At 58.5% G+C, this 6,827-nt stretch overlaps 1 long non-coding RNA gene across 1 annotated transcript; it reads right to left on the reverse strand.

The window, feature by feature from the left end:
* Positions 1 to 1,072: 1,072 nt before the first annotated feature.
* Positions 1,073 to 3,441, reverse strand: LOC133752193 (uncharacterized). Its single transcript, XR_009864904.1, has 2 exons — positions 3,358 to 3,441; positions 1,073 to 1,864 (listed from the first exon to the last, which is right to left on the reverse strand). It is a non-coding gene; the product is annotated as an uncharacterized LOC133752193 (long non-coding RNA).
* Between the last annotated feature and the right edge of the window lie 3,386 nt (positions 3,442 to 6,827).

The raw sequence follows: 6,827 nt of genomic DNA on the forward strand, positions 1-6,827 counted from the left end.
AACCCACAGGCACGCATGGACGCCCTCAGACCACCCCCAAACACCGACTTTCCCACCTGTACAACCCCCCGGGCTACCTCCAGCCCTGACTTTCTCACCCAGTGCAGAACTTCTGCATACCCAGAGCCTCTGGCTGCACCCCACCTCTCCACCCGATGCCCCTTGGTCCAGTTCAGGTCCCCCCACATCTCCACCCTGGGCAGGTACAAAGCTCTGGGCTGCACCGCACGGGGCAGGACCTCCACCTCTCTTTCTGTTTCTGCTTCTTCTGTCTTCCCCCCTTTTCTTTCTGTCTCACCATCTCTGTCCATCTCCCCTTGAGATTCTTTGATCACTGGCTGTGGTCTTTCTTACCCCTTCCTTCTCCTCTGTCCCCCCAAGTCTGCCTTGTCTGCCCTATGCCCCAGCCTTTAACTCCTCTTTCTCTTTTAAAATTTGCTGTCTCCTCTTCTCCTCCTCTCCATTTTCTTGGTTCTCTCAGAATTTGCTTCTTTCTAACTCAGTGCCCCTGCAGCTCCCCACCTTGGGCCTCCCCCCATCTTTCCCAGTCACAACAGACTAGAGGGCCTTCTTCCTGGGGTTCAAGCAGAGCGGGACCCCTTGCTTCCTAGGCTGGGACGAGATGACGTTATCTTGAGAGCAAGAAAAAAAGTTGGGCCCATCTGTCTAGGTGGGAAGCTTCGCTGTCTCCTGTTGGCACCTCCAAAGCCAACCTTTTGCCCAGGGTTGGCCCCCTCCAGGCTCCCTAACCTCTGAGACCCCACCCCCACCCCTCTCCTCATCTCCTGGGCAGCAGCCCAGGGTAAAAGGCTGCAAATCGGGCTCCAAAGCCCAACTCCCAGCTTCTGCCTCGCTCCAGCAGCACAGAGCTTTCTAGCCATGCGTATTTCTCCATCCCCTGACATCCTTCTAAATTATTGATCAGAGCAATTCAGTGCGGGAGTCTGCAGCGTGTGTGCAGGGGGCGGGGGGTCGTCAAGTTGGGGAGAAGTAGTATTTTTAGTATCCAGGCTCACTTTGGCGCCAGTTGGTTTATGCTGTTTCTGGAGCATCATTCATTACACACTTAATCCATGCTTATCGTACCTCCTTTTAATGTAAATATGTTTTTGGCAGAGGCGAAATGAAAAGATCTCCGTGTCCATATTATTCTTGTTAGCACCTAGCTTTCACCCTGCAAAACGGCAAATTTGTACACAGCCAGTGATTTAGATAAGTTGGAGGGGAAATAAAGGAGGTAAGAATGAAGTGTGTGTGTGTGTGTGTGTGTGTGTCTGGGGATGGTGCTTTATATACATCCGTGAAGGTTTTTTCCTCTCCCTCTCTCAGGAAAAGGAACTAATTGTGGTTTCCTAATTTCTAACCCAATCTACATCTTCAATGCTCTCTTTGTGTGTGTGTGTGTGTTTTACCCAATTATGAAAAAAAAAAAGATAATGCAATGGACATTACTTAGTCTAGCAGAAATGAATTCACAAGGCAGGGGCTGGAAATTTTTCCCTCTTCTCTTATCGGACCCAGGATCAGCCTGATGCAGGCCTGGAGCACTTTGAGGACCCCTCACCCCTCTGTCCTCCACATGCTCTTTTCTGCTCTTCATTCAAGACAGGTAAGGGGACAGATGGCTCCGCAGTGTTTTGTGCCTGGAATTTGACTTGTGAGGTGAGGAGACTCCAGGACAGAATAGTTTAAAGAGGGTGGAGAAAAAAATAGGACAGTCTGGTCTCTGAGCCCACGTGCAGATGGTGGGTGACATCGGGGCGAGGGAACTGCTGCTGGTAGTGGATTCTTCCCTCCGTTCTTGGTGTCGTGGAGGTGCCAGGGTCCTGGGGCACTGGGGTCTGGTCCCAGGGGAGCAGTTGGGCTGGAGGGAATAGGGAGAGCTGTAAGTGAGAGGCCATGGCAAATTACAGGGCTGCTACCGTCGGGAGAGTTGACAGGCCCCAGAAAGATCAGCTCCCCTAGATCTGCTGAACTAACCGTCCCCGCGTAGCCTCAGACACGTTTTCTCAATTTGAGCACGCTATCCATTACTATTGCCCTTACTGGGTTTCAAGGACAGAGGACAGCAGCAGAGGGTCCCCAGGTGCCGGCGTCCTCGCCCTGTGTGGATCTCCCAGCCGGACTTAGAGAGAAGGGAGGACAGAGCGGGCACTTCCCCCCTTCCCTGTCCTCCGGCGGCCTCCCTGCAGCTCCTAGCCCGACGTCCAGCCTCTCCTGGGTTCTCAAAGGTCACGTTTTCAGCACTGCAGAAGGGGGGTTGCCTCCTCCAGGCTGGCACACTGGGCTTCAAGGGGCTCCAGGTCTTTCTGTCGCACGGAGACCTGACAGACTCCCATCCTCCCTGGCTTCCTGCAGTGGGAAGTCCAGCCCTGGCCTGCAGCTGTCCCTGCAGCCCCAGGGCTCCTGGTGGTGGTCCTGCTTCTCCAGGCGACCTGGCCGGTAGGAGACTGCAAATCCTGCCACCAAAGGCCTCTGGTTGAGGTCTGGACTCCAGGCCTGGCCGGCACCGGGCAAACCCTCGGGCCAAACTCGCTTCTCACAAACTTGGAACCAAGCCTTTGGCTGCTTCACTTTCCTGCTTTTTGCCGTCCACTGACCTTGTTTCGTGGCCACCCAGGTGGTGAAACAGAGATGTAGGTGCTGTACCCCTGCCTCTGCCTCCATGACCTGTCCATCTGGGTGGCCCCCACCCCGGGGAACAGCAAGGGACAGGGAAGACCCCAACTAAGTGACTGGATTCTCAGCTCCGGTGGGTCCTCCCAGCCCCATCACCTCGGCCTGCCAATAGCCCAGAACAAAGCCTGCGTGTTTGTCAAGTGTCCCAAATGTGGTGGCACCACAGGAGCCACGGGGACCTGCCTCCCGGCCATGAACGCTCAGGTGAAGGTCAAGGCCCGAGAGCTCTCAGCAGCCCTTGAAAGCGTGGGGCTCGGGATCTGAAGAGAGGGCAGCTGGAGGAGCTTCTCTTCTCTCCCTTTTCAAAAAATGTTGTGTTTATCTTAGAGCGAGGGAAGCGAGGGGAGCGAGGGAGGCAGTGGCGCTCGCACACAACACAGCAAAGAGAATGTTTGGAATCGCCAGGGCTTTCCCTCTGTGCAGCTTTCTCTGGCATCGGGGGCCTCGATGCATTTCGTGCCCAAGCCAAACACTGTAACTCGTTCGGGCCGGCCGAGAGGGACGGCCCACCGGGCCCTGGAACCTGGCCTTGCCTCCGCTCGCAGCGCCGGGTTCCTGCTTCTCCCTGGCCGGCCAAGCAAGGCAGCCGGCCCGGGAAACCCCCCACAAAGTTCTTTTGGGGGATGGTTTCCACCCCGAGGGTTTGAGTGGGGGGGTCCACCTACCGTCCCCCCTTACCGCGGGTCCAAACACGGAAGCTGAGCGGATCCAGGCCTGGCCGAGCGCGGAGCTGGGGAAGACGCTCCGGACCTCGGATTCCGAGTCTGGCGCACGGAGGTGGAGCGGGGGACCGGGCTCAGGGCTGAACCCGGACGCCGCCTGCTCTACGGCGGAGGAGGGGGATCAGGGGGGGTGGTCTCTGGGTGGCGCGACCGAGTCCCGCCGGCCCGAGAAGGGCGCACGGCGGGCAGGTAGCCCCGCGCCGGTTACCTGCCTGCCTCTCCCGGGGCCGGGGCGGGGCGAGGCGGGCTCCCCGGCGGGAAGGAGGAAAGCCCGGCGCACCCGGTCCGCGAGGCTCGGGGCTTTTGGAGAACGAAAACTGCGGGTGCAAGGGCTCAGTCCGCAGCCCCTCGCCCGCGCCCTCCTCCCCCGTGTCTGATATGCCTTTTCTGTCTCCGTCTCGCCGCCCTGGCGGCCCCCTCTCCTCTCTCTACTCGTGCGCAGGACAAATCCGGGGTGGATGGCAACGATCTGTGGCCCGGGGTACCAAAAATGAAAGAGACACGGAGGACCCTTGGCTTCCAAGTGGCGGAGAAGCGACCGCGAGGAGGTAGCTTCCCGGGAGGCGCGGGCGGGGAGCGGGGGTCGCGGCCGCGGGCTCGGCTCCCGCCGCTGGGGTGTTTTTACACTTCCTTCGCAGCAACTTTTGAACACGGGTCGGCCGCAGCTGCCAGCTCGGGGGAGCTTGCGTCCGTCTCCGGCTGCCCGCGTGGACGCCCCTGATCCGCGTTTGCCCCCCGCCAGCGCGGGGCGTGGGGGTGGGGTGGGGTGGGGAGGGGGCGGGGAGGGGCCGCAGCCTCCCGCTCCGGACTCCCGAGGGGACGCTGGCTTGGGCGATGGCTCTTAGCGGCTTCAGGCTGCTCTTGGGGGCACCTCCAGCGTGGTTGGGGGCTGGGCTGGGGGCTGCTCTCCGTCCCTCCCTGCTGCGTTGGGGTGGGACGGGATTCGCTCTGCGCAGCCCGGCCCTGCTGGGGTGCCGGGGCGCGTTATTAAACCCAGACGCTCGGTGCAGGGTTGAGGCCATGCGAAAAAGATTTACAATTAAGCCAATTGGAGCCGAATGCAGCCATCAAAAGTTCGCAGGTGTAAATAATGCCTAGGGTTTGTTTTTTTTTTTTCCCGTTCTAAGCGACTTCATCCACCCTTCCTGCCCCCCAACTTAGCTGGAGTCCTTTTTTGTTGAGAAAAGCGGGGAAGAGGAAGCGCAGTGCGACGAACTCGGATTTTTTTATTTCCCATTAAACAAGTTAAAATGTGAGAGTGCCTTTCGTCCTATGTTCGCGTGTTCCTGTCGTGGGCTTCCCCACGTCACTTCTAGAATTCCAGAGTTGCTGTAGTCCAAGAAAGGCCTTTTGGCTGTAGGTTGTACTTTTTTTTTTTTTTTAAGTGGGGCCGATTTCAGTATAAACAGGGGGACTGGAGGTGGGCGATACGGCCTCTGAGAGGCAGGGATTGGGTGGCAGGAGGCGAGAAGAAAGGCAGTGGCCTGTGGCTGAGAGGGAGCACAGCGTGAGAGGCAGGCCTGGCTCCAGCGCGGGGCAGGGCCTCCTCCTGCAGGGAGAGCTCCGGGAGCGGTGCGTGGCTCCATCTGCTAGGCTACCTTCTACAACATTCTTTACACCTAGGAGCCTGTGCCTGTGTGTTTCTAGAATATTCTTTGTGGGCACCAGCCTGTACCTATGGGCATTCCTAGTAGCCCAGAAGATGAAATTAAATCTCGGATTAAAAAATGCGTTGCAGTCACACCCCACGGGCAGACTCCTATTTGATCAACACAGACAGAGTTAAATTTGTTTTTCGGCTCCGCAGTTACTCCGTTTCTCTCGGAGCAATAGAGCCAGTCTGTTACAAATTACCGGGGAATTGGAGAATATGCCCCCCACCCCCACCCCCTGTGGTTTGCTGCTTGTAGTCTCGCGCTAACCCACTCAATAATATATGTAATATGTGTGTACACAGGCACTTTTCCAAAAAATTAGCGATAACATTCCGGGTAGATGAAGAGTGGCATGGGGGCTTATTCTATTTTATTTCATTTCTTTTCTCCCTTTGCATTTAGAATTCGGGGCACGCGAGGCGGCCACCGGAGACCCGGGGCCGGAGGCACGGACGCCCAGCGGGCCTGGGGCGGTGTGTTCCCCAGCCGGAGCTGCGTGGAGGAGCAGGGCACCACAGCGCCTGCTCCAGCCGGGATAAGGTCATGGGTGGAGAATGAGGGAGGCAGGACTTAACATGTCCGCGCCCAGGGCCCAGGAGGAAGCCCCCCGAGCCAGCACCGCACGCTCTGCCCTCCTTTAGAAAATTTCCTGCCCAGCGCAGCAAGCGTGGTGCACGAATTAAAGAGGGGACCTGAGCGCTGGGTGAACCCGCATCGGTCTTCAGCGGGGTGGGCTGGGCTCGCGGAAGCGTAGACGTGGAGGTGGCCCCGCTCCGGGGGGCTGGCGGGGAGGCCGCGGCCACTTTCCGTCCCTGTCCCCGAAGCCGCCACCCCTCGCTCCTGGGCAGGCTCGCCCCGAGTCTTTGCGCGAGGCGCCCTTGCGGTCTGGCCGCTGGATGGCGCTCGGGAGCGAGGCGGCTGGCGGACGGGCGTCCTCCGCGTGTCCCCGCAGGGCCTGGGCGAATCGCTGCCGCCGACGCTCGCGCGGGGACGCAGCGAGAGAGGGTTACCCCAGGGTCTGACCAATCTTTGGGGCCGGTGAGGCTGGGGAAGGAGAATTCTTAGGGCAAAGCTGCGCCTCATTGCTAAAGCCCCACCTGCACCGGAGTTGGGGGGAGCAGAGCCTGGTAGGTGTAGGGATGCAAAGCAAAGTGTGCGTGGTTTTAGGGAACTCCTGATCCCACAACCTTTTCTGCACCCTCTCAGGTCCCTTCGGTGACCATTGGAGCGGCTGGCCCTACCTGGGACTGAACAATGGTGCTTGGAGCTGGGAACCCCAGGGCTGAACAATGGTGCTTGGAGCTGGGAACCCCAGGGCTGAGATGCACTGCCCTCTCTGGCTTCCAGGGTCCCTTAGGAGGTGGTCGCTGCCCCTGACCAGTCCTGCCTCTGTGGCTGTTTGAGAGGAACTCTGTCCGGGTGATCAGCACCTCCCTGACCGCCTATTTCACAACAGTTGGTTGCTGTTTGTAACCTTGGGAAGAATAAATTCGTCCAATCCTTGTCCTGTGTGCCAGGCAGTGTTCCAGTTCGTTCTATGTTCCAGGCACTGCCTTAGTCTTTATGATCTTGTCTGGATTTACTTCCAGAGCTGGAGGGGTAGGGGAAGGCTTGGGTGGGAGAGTCTCCCGACAAAATCCAATCTGAAAACTCCTGGGTGCCTGGGACTCTGATCACAGGACTCTGGAGACTGCTAGGTGCTCATATCGGGGAGAAAGTCGAGAAGAACAGGAGAGAAAGACCGCACAGGGCATTCTCTCCGCTCTGGAAA

The sequence above is a fragment of the Lepus europaeus genome, chromosome 23, assembly GCF_033115175.1.
Source record: "Lepus europaeus isolate LE1 chromosome 23, mLepTim1.pri, whole genome shotgun sequence".
NCBI classification, from domain to species: domain Eukaryota; kingdom Metazoa; phylum Chordata; class Mammalia; order Lagomorpha; family Leporidae; genus Lepus; species Lepus europaeus.